This window comes from Camelus ferus, chromosome 20 (assembly GCF_009834535.1).
Source record: "Camelus ferus isolate YT-003-E chromosome 20, BCGSAC_Cfer_1.0, whole genome shotgun sequence".
NCBI lineage: Eukaryota > Metazoa > Chordata > Mammalia > Artiodactyla > Camelidae > Camelus > Camelus ferus.
In genome coordinates, this window is record NC_045715.1 from 38,208,724 (window position 1) to 38,224,998 (window position 16,275).

Genomic DNA, 16,275 nt, shown 5'->3' on the forward strand with positions numbered 1-16,275 from the left:
TCTGCCTGCTCTCACCAGTGGGGGTAGAAAGGAACCTGAGGAGGGACACACGACAGTTCAGGAGGTGTTTCTCTAGAACAAGGGAGATACAGACCCTGGGGAATCTCTGAAGCACATGACCAGGACTGACTGACAACACTAACAGTGGTTCGACCTGTGTACAAACCATGGGCTGGAAGTCCCCAGGGGTCTCCTCTCCCTCCCCACTCTGCTTCTCCATGCTTGAAATCTTTAAGTCAGTGGTTGCAGTCTGTATTGGTTTGAGAGGGATTCTACCAATATGTTTGCATTAGACTAAAAGGAAGAATGATTTGTTTTTAGCGAGTTCTGAAGGAAATACACATTATGGTCAGGTCCTGCCTAGGTGAGACTGGGACGTGGAATTTAGTGTTTGCTTTGGCCACTCAAAGTCCTGGCCCTTTCACTTGTTCTCACCCTCCCTCTCCATCATGTTGATGGAAACTATGTGACAAATATGCACTGTTGTGCTATTAATATTTTATTTGATAAACAGGTATATGATAAACAAGAGGGCAGGTTTTCCTTCCCTTTTCTTTTTTTTTTTTAATTGAAGTATATAGTCAGTTACAATGCATCAGTTTCTGGTGTACAGCAGCATGTCCCAGTCATGCGTATATATACTTGAATTCGTTTTCATATTCGTTTTCGTATTCTTTTTCATTAAAAGTTATTACAAGATGTTGAATATAGTTCCCTGTGCTGGACAGAAGAAATTTGTTTGTCTGTTTTTCTTCCTCCCCTTTTCTTTACTTCCACCTTTGATTCCCATTTTCCTGCTTTTCACCTGGCCACCCTGAGGCCATGCCACGTGTCCTTTTCTTCTGGCTGGGATGTGGAACTGCGTGTAATGCAGTGACTCCCCACCTCCACCACCCACCCACTGCCGACTCCCACCCCCTCCTCCTCGAGGGTCCTTTAGTATCTTGCTCTACAATTAAGGCGACCACCGATGAGATGCAACAATACTCTCTCGTCCTTAAAAAAACAAAACACAATAACCGCCCCAAACAAAAAAAATCTACTTATAACAGCTACAGGGTAATTCTTTCCCTTGGCTCATACATATTCATAGACCGACTTGACGATCTATAGAAGATAAGGAAATTTGTAGCCTTTTTCTCCCCCAAGGGAATAAAAATGTTGGTTGACTGTGAGTTTCACAGCCTCCCAGTTAGGAGATCATTGCTTAATTGAGGCCTTAGAATTTCTGATTTTGGCATGAGGACCCAGTTATCCTGGTGTGTAACAGCCAAGCTCCCTGTCTAAAAGCCATGTAACCACACCTTCAGGTCACAGGGCTGTCCTCTGGAGCACATTATTGTATTTCAGAGCTCTGCAAAGCAATTTGATATCCTAACTTCTGCCTTTTTCATCTCTCAGGCTGCCAAGGGTACGCACAAAACTCATCTCTGACAATGGTCAGCAGAGTATTGAAGAAATTAAAGTTAAAAGGTTTTTATATCAGTTTTGCTTGTACTTGCCAGTAGTGGTATTATTAAATCACCTGGCTATGACATTAATTAAAATAGAAAAAAGGAAGAAATCTTATTTTATCCACACAGTATGTTCTGGCACCTTCCAGGCCTGGCTTGTGCTTGGTTGCCATAATGCTTGGAATAGAAATGCATAAAATTTGAGTCAGAAGTAGAGATTAACACTAAAATGGAATTTCTTTAAATTAGCAGGTATCTTTCATGTGAAGAATAGTTAAATCCAAATTATTTCAAAAGGACTGAGAAAATACCCTAGGAAAGGCAGGGTCGCATAAAACCAACCTCATTCAGCCATGCCTGCTGCATGGGTCAGATAAAGCACCACCTGGTGGAACGCTGCTGTAATTTCTCTTGTTGCTCCTGTTACTAACAGGAGCCTAAAGTGACTGCATTTATTCAGGCGAACCACAGTCCCTCCTCACCCCGACCCCAAAAGTATTCCTTGGAAAAATAATTTTCCTTCCACTCCTGTAAGCAAGGCAGTAGGTAGTGCAGAACCACGTACACTTCTGCGAATTCCAGTACACCCGAGAAAAACCGAGCAACCCCGCCGTGCGTCCTGGTAGGCTGTGCCCTCCACCCAGTGCGGAGCTCAAAGCTGCCGCTGGCTTGGATTTGAAACGACAACCGTTTCCCAGCTGAGACTTATGTCTGTGACGAGGAGAGCTAAATTCCACGCAGCCCCTTTCTTCGCCCGTTCATTCGCACGCCTCCAGCTGCTCTCAAGTTACCTGCAGCTCACGCCTGGCCTTGAGCTTGAGGCTGTCAATCTCCCTGGCCTCGCTCCATTATTTTGCTTCTTTCTTACAAGAGCTGAAGGAGATTTTATTTCTAAGAATTACAGGTTATTAGAATATCACCTCTGTAACACCCCACGAAGGGGTCAAACAGCCTTCTCTTGAAATTTCCGTGACGGCCCCAGTTTACATAATGTCTACCGTAGTGTTGCATCTGCGTGTAACTGAAAGATGATCGAATACAATGGCACTGAAACTAAGTGGGAGGCATTGCGTCCCTGCCCCTGAAATAGGGGATATTTGAAAATGTCCAGAGGTAACTTTGGGTTGTCATAACTGGGTGATACTACTGGCCTCTAGTGGATAGGAGCCAGGGATACTGTGGTACATCTTACAAGGCATAGGACAGCCCCCACAACAAAGAATTACCCAGTCTAAAATGTCAGTTCTGGTCTAAAATGTTTTCTTGGCCACCAAGATGGCGGGGTAGGAAGACCCAGAGCTCAGAGGGCACACCCAAACTACACCTGTTTACAGACCATCCATCAATGCAAGCAACCCGAAGACTAGCAGAAAAGATCTTCTACAACTAAGGATATACAGAAGGAACCCAAATAAGAAGGGTGGAGATGCGGTACAGTCAAACACACATGCCCAGGTGGGTGACTCACAAATGGGAGGATATCACAATTGTAGAGGTTCTCCCCAAGAAGTGAGGGGTCCAAGACTCATATCGAGCTTCCCAGGCCTGGAGTCCTTCATCAGGAAGACGAGCCCCTAGAACGTCTTGCCTTGAAGGCCAGTGGGGCTTGCATTCAGGAGACGCAATGGGCTGTAGGAAATGGAGACTCCACTTTTAAAGGGCTCATGCAGAACTGCACACACTCCAGGTCCCAGCTCAGAGGCAATAATCCGAAAGGAGCCTGGGTCAGAACCAGCTGCTGATTTTAAGAGTCTCCAGGAGAGACAGGAGGCAACTTGGACTCCCCCTGTGGACACAGATACTGGAAGCAGACATTTTGGGGAGCTCTTTCTACCACGAGGACACTGGTGCTGGCAAGTCCTCCCTCTTGCCTGTTAGTGTGGAGGCTTACCCGCCCGCCAGCTGGTCACCACCAGTCCTGGGACCACCTTCAGGCTGAGCAGAGACCTGGCCCTGCCCACTAGCAGGCCTGAACCAGCCCTGGGAGCCCCTGGCCCCATAGCTAGCATGCCAGGACCCAGCACTGCACACCAGTGGGCTGCCCCATAGCCAGCTGCCCTAGGACACCCCGGGACACCCCAGGGCTGCAGCCAGCCTCCCCAGGACCCTGCCTCACTCACCAGTGGGCCAGCACCAGCCCAGGGATGCCACGGGCCTTGCAGCCAGCTGTGCCAGGACACAGCCCCACCTACCAGCAGCCGGGAGCTTCTGCAGGAGGCAGGGCCTGGTAGCCAAGTGGACCAGGGGCCAGCCCCATGTTCCAGCGCACCCACAGTAGTCAGCCCTGCCACAACAGAAGGGCCCACCCAGCCCACATGGGGGCACGCCTACCGCAAGTAGCCCTGGTGACCAGACGGGAGTGCACTGCTGGGCCCACAGGAGGACTCCTACAAGGAGAAGACTCTCCAAGATTGGGAGATACAACCAACCTACCTAATACATACAAATAACAAAGGGAATTGGGCAAAATGAGGTGACAAAGGAAGGAGCAAGATAAAACCCCAAAAGAAGAACTAAGTGAAGTGCAGATAAGCAATCAACCCCATAAAGAGTTCATGGTAATCATAAAGATGCTAACAAACTGGGAGAAGAACGGATGAACACACTGACACGTTTAATGAAGGGTTGGAAAATACAAAGAAGAACCAGAGCTGAAGCATACAATAACTGAGATGAAAAATGAAAAATATACTAGAAGGAATTAACAGGAGATTAGATAATACAGAGGAACAGATAAGTGAACTGGAAGACAGAGAGGTGGAAATTACCCAAGCTGAACAGGAAAAAAAGAAACAAAAGAATTTTAAAAAATAGGGACAGTTTTAAAGACTTCTAAGACAACATCAGATGTACTAATGTTCGCATTTTTGAGGTCCCAGAAGAAGAAGAGAGACAGAAAGGGGAGAGAACTTACTTGAAGTGATAACAACTGAACATTTTCCTAACCTAGGAAAGGAAACACATCCATGTCCCAGTAGCAATAGAGAGTCCCAAACAAGATGACTAGGGCACACTATAATTGAAATGACAAAAATTAAAGATAAAGAGAGAATCGTAAAAGCAGCAAGGAAAAAACAACCAGTTGTATACAAGGGAACTTCCGTAAGACTGTCAGCTGACTTTTTAGCAGAAACTTTGCAGGCCAGAAAGGTGTGGCATGATATATTTAGAGTGATGAAAGGAAAAAAACCTAAATCAAACCTAAATACTCCACTCAGCAGGGCTATCATTGAGATCTGAAGTAGAGATGAATTTCCCAAATGAGCAAAATCTAAAAGAGTTTAGCACCACCAAACCATCTTTACAAGCCATGTTAAAGGGACTTCTCTAAGTGGAAAAGAAAGACCACAGCTAGAAATATAAAATTACAAAAGGAGAAAATCTCATTGGTAAGGGCAAACATACAGTGAAGGTACCCACTACTTATAAAGTAGGAAGGTTAAAAGACAGAATCGTCTGTATCCACAATAAGTAGTTAAGGGATACACAAACACAAAGGATGTCAAAAACATTGGTGGGGAAGAGTAAAAATGCAGTGTTGTTAGAATGCGTTTGAATTTAGGAGATTATCAACTTAAAATAATCATGTATGTGTAGGTTGCTATATATAAACCTCATGGTAACTACAAAGCAAAAATTGATAATAGATACACATACAAAAAAAGAGAAAGGAATCCAAACTTAGCTCTAAAGATAGTCATCAAATCACAAGGGAAGAGGGGGAAGGGTATAGCTCAAGTGGTAGAGCACACGCTCAGCACCCAAGAGGTCAGGGGTTCGATCCCCAGTACCTCCTCCAAGCAGAAATCAATGAAGAAACCTAATTACCTCCCCCACATAAATCACAAGGAAAGAGCACAAAAGAAGAGCAAAGAACAGGGGGTAAAAAAAGAACAGTGGGGTGGAGGGTGGGAAGGGATAGACTGGGATTTCAAAATTGTAGAATAGATAAATAAGATTACACTGTATAGCACAGGGAAATATACACAAAACGTTATGATAACTCACAGAGAAAAAAATGTGACAATGAGTGTGTCCATGAATGACTGAAAAATGTGCTGAACACTGGAATTTGACACAATATTGTAAAATGATTATAAATCAATAAAAAATGTTAAAAAAAAAAAAAAAAGAACCGTGAAGGAAACTATCAACAAAATGAAAAGGCAGCCTACTGAACGGGAGCGTATACTTGCAAATGACATACACAATAAGAAGTTAATATCCAAAATATACAAAGAACTCTTGCAACTCAACATTAAAAAAAAAAAAGCAATTAAAAAATAGGTAGAGGAACTGAGTAGACATTTTTCTAAAGAAGACATAAAGATGGCCAACAGGCACATGAAAAGATGCTCAGCATCACTAGTCATCAGAAATGCAAATCAGAACCACAACGAGATAACACTTCACGCTTGTCAGAATGGCTGTCACCAAAAGACAGCAAATAACAAGTGCTGGCAAGGATGTAGAGAAAAGGGAACTGTCGTACACGGTTGGTGGGAATGTAAATTGATGCAGCCACTATGCAAAACAATACGAAGATTCCTCAAGTAATTAAAAATAGAACTGCCATACAATCCAGCAATTCAACTTCTGGATATTTTTCGAAAGAAAACAAAAACACTAATTGGAAAGGATATATGCACCCCTATGTTCATTGCAGCATTATTCACAACAGCCAGTGTATGGAAGCAACCTAAGTGCCCACGGACAGATGAATAGATAAAGATGTTTAGATAGATAGATATGTAGTTAGATATCCATTAAAAAGAATGAAATCCTGCCATTTGTGACAACATGGATGGACCTAGAGGGTATTATACTAAGTTAAAGTCAGACAGAGAAAGACAAATATATGTTTTCACATATATGTAGAATCTAAAAAAACAAAACAAACAAATAAACATAAACTAGCAGAGTCATAGATACAGAACAAATATTTGCCAGAAAGGAGGGCTGGTGGGATGAGTGAAATCAATGAGGGAGACTGAGGTATGGATTTCCAGTTACAAAATAAATAAATGATGGGGACGGAACGTACATCGTGGGGAATATAGTCAATAATAATGTAATGTCTTTGTGTGGTGACAGATGGTAATGAGACTTATTGTGGTGATCACTTTGAAGTGTATAGAAGTATTGAATCACTATGTTGTACACCAGGAACTAACACAGTGTGGTAGATCAACTATACTTAAAAAAAAACAACAAAACACCCAAACCAAATAAACTCATAGAAAAAGACATGAGATTTGTGCCTGGTGTTACCAGAGGCAGTGGATAGAGGGAAAGAGAACTGGATGAATGATATTCAAACTGTACAAACTTCCAACTATAAGATAAATAAATACTAGGGATGTGATGGACAACATGATAAATAAAATTAACACTGCTGAGTGTTACATATGAAAATTGTTAAAAGAGTAAATCCTAAGAGTTCTCATCACAAGGGAAAAAATTCCTTTTTCTTTTATTTTGTATTATATGAGATGATGAATGTTCACTAAACTTGTGGTAATCATTTCATGATGATGTAAGTCAAATTATTATGCTGTACACCTGACAAATGTATATCAATTATATCTCAATAATACTGGAAGAAAAAAATGAATTCCTTCTTTTGGAGATAATAAAACTCAAACTAAAAAGGTTAAGCGAACTGCCAAAGTTACACGATTAGTAACTATTAGAGAGCCAACGCTAGCATGTAGTTCTTTGCATTTCTTACTGCATTAGTCTTGGTTCTCCAGAATTAGTCATGGTTCTCCAGAGAAACAGAACCAGTAGGATGTTTATTTAGATTTATTTTAAGGAGTTGGCATAGACTATTTGCAGGGCAGACTAGCAGGCTGGAGACCCAGGGAAGAGTGGATGTTGCAGTCTTGATTCCAAAGACTATCTGGACTTTTAAGGATTCCTCTTCCTTGGAGGATCTCAGTCTTTTTGTTTAAGGCTTTCAACTTATTGGATGAGACCCACCCACATTATGGAGGGTAATATGCTTTACTGAAAATCTACTGATTTACATGTTAATCTTATCTAAAAATTACCTTCCCAGCAACATCTAGCCTGGCATTCGACCGAACAACTGGGTACCTTAGCCTAGCCAAGTTGAAAAATTAAACGTTCTAGGGTCAGAAAGTCTGGTGTTTTATTTTTAGAAAGTCTGATTTTGAAGCCTGTTCCACGTCATAATAAATGCGTGGCTTCTGAGGAATTCTTGACATCTCTGAACTTTGAGTTAAACAGGGATAATAATACTATCTACCTCAGTGATGGAGCCAGAATTTGTGGGACCTGAAGCTTAATAGAATTGGGAGAACTCTCTTTAAGAAAGAAACACAAAATTATGAAGGTGCCATCAGTAACAACTCTGTAAATTAATTCAGAATAAATAAATCATGAAAACTACATGATATTTAAAAGTTAGCAAATTTCTCAAATATCACATAATATAGGGAAAATTACATAATATGTTTATTAGTAACTCCATAGTACTTTCATTTTTTTTGCATAAATGTTGACTGCCTCTTCATTTGACAATTTTATAATAGTTTTTTCTATAGAAAGAATAGAAAAATAACTTAGATCATTCTCTAGCATAGTTGGTGGAAAATTGCTTTTTTTTCTTTTTGACAATTTACAGAGTTTTTTTCAAATTCTCAACTCTACAATGTAATTTTTAGGATTGTTGTCAAATTTGAGGAAAACATTATTGAGTTTCTTTGATATCTGAGTTGTAAGATTTCAGGGCATTTCAGGTTTTCTATGGAGTGCGTGCTCTTAAATATTCTTTGAATTGACCACATTCATAGTATTCCTACAAGACACTGCATACTGGAATGGCCAGCACTAATGTAACTATACACAGAAGAGATTATAAAGCACAAAAATATGTCCCAGTCAATCCTTAACCAAATCTCAGAAGCGCCCACTGCCACTTCCTGGTTATAATCGGAGGAGAAAATATGACTGGAGAGCAATTAAAATGGAAAGAGAAAAACAGAGGTCTTAACTGAGGATGGCTGAAATATATAATTTTGGCAAATTTAACAAAAATTTATAAACATATGAAGATATTGCTAGGGTCGTATTTTTTGGAAGTTACCTATATAAGTAAGCTTTATCAGCTTCCCAGTAATTCCACCTCTGACCTAACTCATTGGTATGACTTTGGGTTTTTGGGGCTTTTGGGAGGAGGTTTTTTGGGGTTTTTTTTTTTTTTTGAGTTGTGAAAGAGGTAAGGCAGATTTAGGAAATTGCCTGATATTTGAACAATCAATAAACGTAACTGAAGAATGACAAACAGTTGACAATTTTTAAGATGATTGATGGATATGTGGGGATTGTTCATTTTACTTTGTGCGATCTGAGTTTTTAAAAAGTCATTTGAGATAAAAAATATACATATATATTAAACGTTTTAGCTGTTATCTACGCTTGAATTCCTCTGAACAGAGCATAAAAATAATTCCTAAGTCACCTCAATAGTAATAGTTCTTATTAACAATTTGTATTTTTAAGCGAAAACTTGTTGTTGACATAAAAATAAATAACTCATACTCATGAATAACTCAAATTATAAGTCAACCGTTAAAAATACTATAAGAATACTAACAAATTTGTTTCTTTTTTTTAACATTTTTTATTGATTTATAATCATTTTACAATGTTGTGTCAAATTCCAGTGTTCAGCACAATTTTTCAGTTATTCATGGACATATACACACTCATTGTCACATTTTTTTCTCTGTGAGTTACCATAACATTTTGTGTATATTTCCCTGTGCTATACAGTGTAGTCTATTCTACAATTTTGAAATCCCAGTCTATCCCTTCCCACCCTCCACCCCCCTGGTAACCACAAGTCTGTATTCTCTGTCTGTGAGTGTATTTCTGTCCTTTATTTACGCTTTGTTTTTGTTTGTTTGTTTGTTAAATTTGTCTCTTATAGGTAGTACAAGTACCTGAAACAAAAGCACCTTCAGTTGTCACCCTGACCTTGGACCTTGTGGGTGGCCCTGCAGCCTCCCTGGCAGTGAGCACAGAGACAGGTGCGGTGACGGCTGGGGACCCTGGGACATCGCAGGGCTGTCCTGGTGGAGCGCGAGCTCACTGAAGAAGCTGCATGTGGATTCCTCCCTCAACACCAGTGATGCATCAGACCAGAGAATTTCTAGCAGTTTTATAAGCATGCATTATGGTTTCTTGGAAATACGCATTTTCCCCTCCCAAAGAGCTTCCCTTCAGTACAGCTAACTTAACAGGATAATCAGAGCTCCGGTCATAGCAACACAAACTCCAGCCCCTAAGATTCCTCATTGTCCTAATTCACTACTGTATATTTACTATTACCAATGACTTCCCCTTATAGTTTTTGGACCTTGAGCATAAGCACATATTTTAGAAAAGTACACAGTGTGATAATCAATATTCACAAACATGAAAGCGTCAGAATCAGCCTAAAATCTGATAATCATACCTAACCAAGTAATAGTGTTTTAGCAATAAAGTTATAGGATTATTCTCTTATGTAAAAAATGTATAAAGTAGCAATCTGGAAAAAAAAAGAGAGCTGCAAGACCTTTTTATTTTAACATGCAACTATTCCACTGCACTCCTGAAAAAGAAATAAGCCCAAGTTTTGTGATTGTGAAAGTAATGCATCAACTTTTTAAAAAGTCTTTTTTTACATTTGTTTACATGCTTCTAACTTTTTATTGCCCGAAGTATATTAAATACACGTGTGTAATTTAAGACATCAGTACCATCTACAAAATCCTATATGAGATATAACGTCATATTGTTTTTGGTGGGTTATATTACTACACTGCTTAGTTTTTACTGATTTGTTTTCACAGTATCAGAAGAGAAAATAACTGAAAACAAAATCTTATGGGTTTAACAATCTCTCTCTCTCACACACAAATATCATTTTGTAAATGAATGGAAGATAGAACCTTCTTCATCAACAGGCTTCTCCTTCAACGTCAGGTTGTCACATGTTGACAACTCGGCAATGCCAAGCCATGCTCCTTCAGTGCACAAGGTCATGTTCAAACTTAGAAAGGAGGATGCATGAGATGGAGAGTCCGGTACTGTGGACCCAGGAACATTCCATAAGTGTTGCCTGATAACAATGTGGTTGAACAAAATAAATATTCTTCAGGAAATAACTTGTGTTAACATTTGCTACTTTTACTTAAATATAAATAAATCCCACTGAAAACATAAAGGCATTTGCTTATTTCTTATTAATTTACAAAATCCAGGGAGAAAGTCATCTTCTAGGCTGAGGACTTCTCTCAAACATTGAGACATTACCATTATCATCAGACTGTCTTTTTTTTGTTTGTTTTTTTCTTAATTGAAGTATAGTTGACTTACAACATTGCATTAATTTCTGGTGTACAGCATAGTGATTCAGTTATATATATATATATTCGTTTTCCTATTCTTTTTCATTACAGGCTATTACAAGATATGGAATATGGTTCCCTGTGCTGTACAGTAGGACCTTGTTTCCACATTTTTTCTTATAAAATCACTGATGTTGTGCCACAGCCTTTCCTGAATGCCTGTGTTTTAATGACAAGGTTTTTCCGGGTCCAGCTGTCTGCAACCAGGTCCTGGGTAGTGGGCAGGCCCTCTGCGGGCACAGACACCACTGACTGGCTGCTGTGGCTCGTCTGGGACAGTGCTGTGTAGCCCTGCTCCCTCAGGTCGCCTGACCGCACCGAGTATGGAGGGACTTCCGGCCCTGGCCCTGCATCCCAGGTCCCCCAGCAGCAGCAGCAGCAGCATCCAAAAGGACACAGCCCTGCACCCCCAGACGCGCCTGCACCTCAGGGAGTGTGTTTTTGCAGGATCTCTCTGAGATCCACCGCTGGGAGCCCTCCAGGTGCCCCCGTGCCTTTTCTCTCTGCACCCCGACCTTGTGACGAGTGCTGAGGTCGGCTAACCTCACCCTTAGTGCTTAGAGCCACAGCTTCTAGCCTCTGCATTTCTCGAGGAGTTTCTCCTTCTCAGGAAGGGCACTTCACTGGTACTTTCTGAGACTGGCCACTCAGGAGGCCCCCTTGATGTTCTTCTTGCATTTTTTGCCCAATTTAACGCCTTGTAGCAATTTTTTAAAGTTTTTGGATTCTGCAGATTTTATCTATTGCCTATTTTGCTAAAAATAGCAGGGGACAGGAGGTTTTGTTGTTGTTTCCATTTCTCCTTGCTGCTTTATTTGATTTCTTACACTAAGGGGAAAGGAATTAAGACTACTCGCATGTTCTTCCTGGAGACTTACATCCAGTGCTGCTGCTGTAGGGTCACTGGCTGAAATACAAGACTCCCAGGTAAATCTGAATCAGATAAACAGCAACAAAATTCTGTTTTAGTGTAAGTATACCCCTTGCAATATTTGGGATATACTTATACTAAATAATTACCCATGCATCTTAAATCTTAATTTACCTGGATGTTCTATATTTTTATGTGTTGAATCTGGCACCCCTCTGCCATCAAGAGTCTAATGTAATTCTGATTCTCATTCTTTTATTCAGAATATGTTTCCCCATCCTCCCCAAGGTTCTTTTGATCTTTTCTTTCCCTGATATCTAGAATTTGATGAAAATATGTTGTGTATCCTTTTTCATCCATCATGCTAGGTATATGATGGATCCTTTCAATTTGGATACTTGTAGCCTTTAATTCTGGGAAACATATATGGGGTATATTTGATATGTATATAATACTTATTTTATGAATAATATGTTTATATAATTTTAATTCTGGGAAATACGTTTGGGATATATATACAGTATATATTTACATATAATATATGAAGTACGTATAAGTATATGTAATAAATTCAAGATACATAATACTATTATATAACACCTATATTACTTGTATTATATTAAATAGCATTATTACATAAACCATCAGTGTCCCAATTGGTCCTGGTTACAATCATTCCACTGATGATAGTGGAAATGACACATGCCTCTCTGTCCCTCCACCCAAATTCTTCCTTGCATTGCTGTCCTTTGGGTTTATTAATTTCTCTATATTCCTTTTAGCAAGGAGTCAGGAGAAAAAGGAACTATCACTCAGCATTCTTTTTCGCAAATTCCCTGACTATTTTCATAATGGTCACAAAGTTATTCTTCTAGATGAATTTCTAAATCCTTTTGTCAACTTTCCACTCTCAAAAAAAAAATCCTGCTGAAATTTTTGTTGCGATTATACTTAAGTAATTTTCTAGTTTGTAGAGAATCTATGTATACAAAATTGATTCTTCCTACCTAAAAACAAAGTCAGCTTTAAATTACGGTTTTTCCAGTTTTTCCAGTCCTCAGTAATCATTCACATTTTCTCATGAAGATCCCACAGAGTTCTTGTCATTGTAATGCCTAGGTGTTGCGTTTTGTTGTTGCTATATAATTGATCACTGCTACACAGTGATTGTCTGTTTGTGTGTCTTTCTTCTTTAAGCATCTACTTTACTACATCTATCTTTCTCTATTCTTTCTTCCCTCTTGGTTTTTCCCAACAAAAAAAATTACTCAAATAATGATAGTTTTGCGTCCACTTTTGAAAATTTTTTTGCTGTTTTCTCACCCTTTTTCACTGCATTGCTTACAATTCCCAAAACAATGTTGGGGGGGGTTAGTTCATTTGGTTGATTGGTTTGATTTGCATACATTGTGAAATGATTACTCAGATAGGCTCAGCTGTCATCCGTCTTCTCATGTAGATACAATAAAAAGAAAAGAAAGAAAAAAGGAAAAAATTTCTCCTTATGATGAGAACTCTTAGGATTAATACTCTTAACAACTTTCGTATACATTACACAGCAGTGTTACTGTAGTTACCATGTTGTGCATCACATCCTGAGCTCTTATTTATCTTATAACTGAAAGCTTGTACCTTTTGACCACCATCTTCCAATTCCCCTTCCCCAAACCTTGTGCCTCTGGTAGCCACAAATCTAATCTCTTTTTCTATGAGTTTTGTACTTGTTTGTTTTAGATTCTACATGTAAATAAGATCATACATATATGGGGTATATTTTATATGTATATAAAGTATATGTTGTCTTTCTCTGTCTGACCTATATCACTTCACATAATGCTTCCAGTTCCATCCATATTGTTGCAAACAGTAGGATTTCCTCATTTTTTATGGCTGAATAACATGCCATTGTGTCTATCTATCACAGCTTCTTTATCCATTCGTCCATTGATGGACATTTAAGTTGCTTCCACATCTTGGCTATCATGAATAATTCTGCTATAAACATGGGATGCAGGTATCTTTTCAAGTTAGTGGTTTTGTTTCCTTTGGATATATCTGTTTTCTTTGGATATATTCTTAGCAGTGGAATTGCTGGACCATATGGTAGTTCTATTTTTACTTTTTTGAGGAACTTCCATATTGTTTTCCATAGAGGCTGCACCAACTTACATTCCCACCAACAATGTACAAGGGTTCCCTTTTCTCCACATCCATACAGCATTCATCTTTTTTTAATCTAAAAAAAATTTTTTTAATTGTAGTCAGTTACGATGTGTAAACTTCTGGTGTACAGCATCATGTCCCAGTCACAGCTTTCATCTTTTTGATGATAGCCATTCTAACAAGGGTGAGGTGATATCTCACTGTGGTTTTGATTTTCATTTCCCTAATGACTTGTGTGTTGGGCATCTTTTCGTGTACCTGTTGGCTTTTCATACATCTTCTTTGGAGAAATGACTATTCAGGTCTTTGCCTATTTTTAAATTAGGTTATTTGGTTTGGGTTTTTTGTTTTTTTGGTTTTTTTAGTTCTTATGAGTTCTTTATGAGTTTTATGAGTTCCTTCTGTACTCTGTATCTTAAACTTTAAGTAGATATACGGTTTGCAAATATTTTTTCCTATTCTGTTGCCCATCTTTTCATTCTGTTGATGGTAACAATGTTACATAATAGTGGTGGTAGTGGGCATTTTCATTTTATCCCTCACTTGGTTCTGTCAACATGATAGAGAATGAATGGTATTTATCTCATTTCTCTCAATGGTATTTATCTCATCATAGTTTAGTTTACATTTCTCTATTTATGGATATTTAAGGGAGAATTTGTATTACTTGTAAACAGTCTGTTCATCTGTTTGCTTGTGAACTTACTTAAAACCTCAAGTTTTTAAAAGCTAGAAAGGATCCCAGAGTCTATTTCCTCCTTTTACAGATGTGGGAGTTAATCCCAGAGAAGTTAAGGGTCCAGGTATTGTTGTGTTTCAGAATCATAAGGTTACCAGATTCAGGACTTCTAGATAAGTATGGTTGGCGTGTCCAGGAAAAAAACGCAAAGTGAGGGAAGAGAGGATGAGAAATGAGTTCATGGACCCCTTATAGTATCTAAACTCAAATCATCAACTCAGAGCACACGTAAAGACTCAGGAAATATTTCCCTGTAGTCACATAAGATACATTACCCCAAAAGTTAAAAAATAAAAATCTTGCTTTGAACCCTGAACCAATCAACAACCAACTGCCTCTTTTTCCAATCTTTCTATTCTGCCCAGTTCCTTACTTCACAAAACACCCGCTAAGGGCACAGATCCAAACACTAATACTCACTTTAGAGTCCTCCCTGGACTTGCCAGACGGGGACGCTCCTTCCCAGACCGGGACGCTCCATCCCAGAACGGACGCTCCTTCCCAGACGAGGACGCTCCTTTCCCGACCGGGACGCTCCTTGCCAGACGGGGACGCTCCTTCCCAGACCGGACGCTACTTCCTAGACCGGGACGCTCCCTTGGTTCAGCAGGCCAAGTGCACTGGGTTTACTGCAGCAGAGAGAGCTCTCCGATGGTCTTTCTTTGTTGAGTTTCAACAATTTGGAGGTCCTGCCTAGACTCTGTTGAGATCCCCTTCTCCACACACAATGTGGTGATAAGGAGCACATCTGAGAATCCTTGGGTTTGCACTCATTCAAAGCCACTTGCCCAAAATGATGAGGTAAGTTTCACAATGAATCTGAGCTCTGAACTTTGCTGAGCTCTTTGACACAGAGTTTATTTTTCATTCCTGATTTTAAGAATAACATTTTGGATTCTAATTATAGCTACTACCCTTTGCTCTTTGGTTTAAAATGCCCTGTATCTTTGTCTCCTGTTCAGTTTTTCCGTTTGTTTTGTTTTAATTTGTTTTTCTCTAAGAAGTCTACTGGGAGAGGGCAGGCATAGATCTGGTGACCCCACTATTCAAGTTGGCTCTGAAGAACAAGGAATGGAATCCTTTGGATAAACTTGCTCTAGGCCACCTTTCAAAAGCCTGTGAGAACACTCCTTGGTCTTATCTTATGTGTTTCTTGAAAACTGTCTTGATTATTTTCAAATGCCTGCACTGGGACTGTAGGTTTCCATGCCTAGTGTTGACGACAGGTAGCCACTGGTCAGGACGTGGGGACACAGAGGCCATACGCAACACTTCATCTTTTTAATTTCTCATCTTTTTCTTTTCTCACAGGCATCTGCACCTATACAAGGTCAATACAGTCCTTATTCATCAGACTATCTTCTCAAATAGCACAATTTCACCAAGAGTAATTGAGAATTACAGTGGTATCTTGGGAGAACCTTTAATTATGACTAAGATTATTCTTTCCAGAGGGGACTTAATGACAAAAAAGTGATAAAATATCTAACCAAGGAAGGTCAACTTTCTTCGGTTGATATAAGAAAGAATCAGAGCTTAGTTCTAACTACAAAATTGTTTCCCAGAAGAGTCTATGGCTAAAGCTAATGAAAAACGTGATAAACAGTATTGCTTCACTCTTGGAAA

At 39.5% G+C, this 16,275-nt stretch overlaps 1 protein-coding gene across 1 annotated transcript in view; it reads left to right on the forward strand.

Moving 5' to 3' along the window:
- The window catches only part of BEND6 (BEN domain containing 6), a 55,317-nt gene extending 44,625 nt beyond the window's left edge, over window positions 1-10,692 (forward strand). The window contains exon 7 of the mRNA XM_032463324.1: window positions 9,412-10,692. The gene's annotated coding sequence lies outside the window, so the exon portion shown is untranslated. The remainder of the gene's footprint in view (window positions 1-9,411) is intronic.
- Window positions 10,693-16,275: the final 5,583 nt, after the last annotated feature.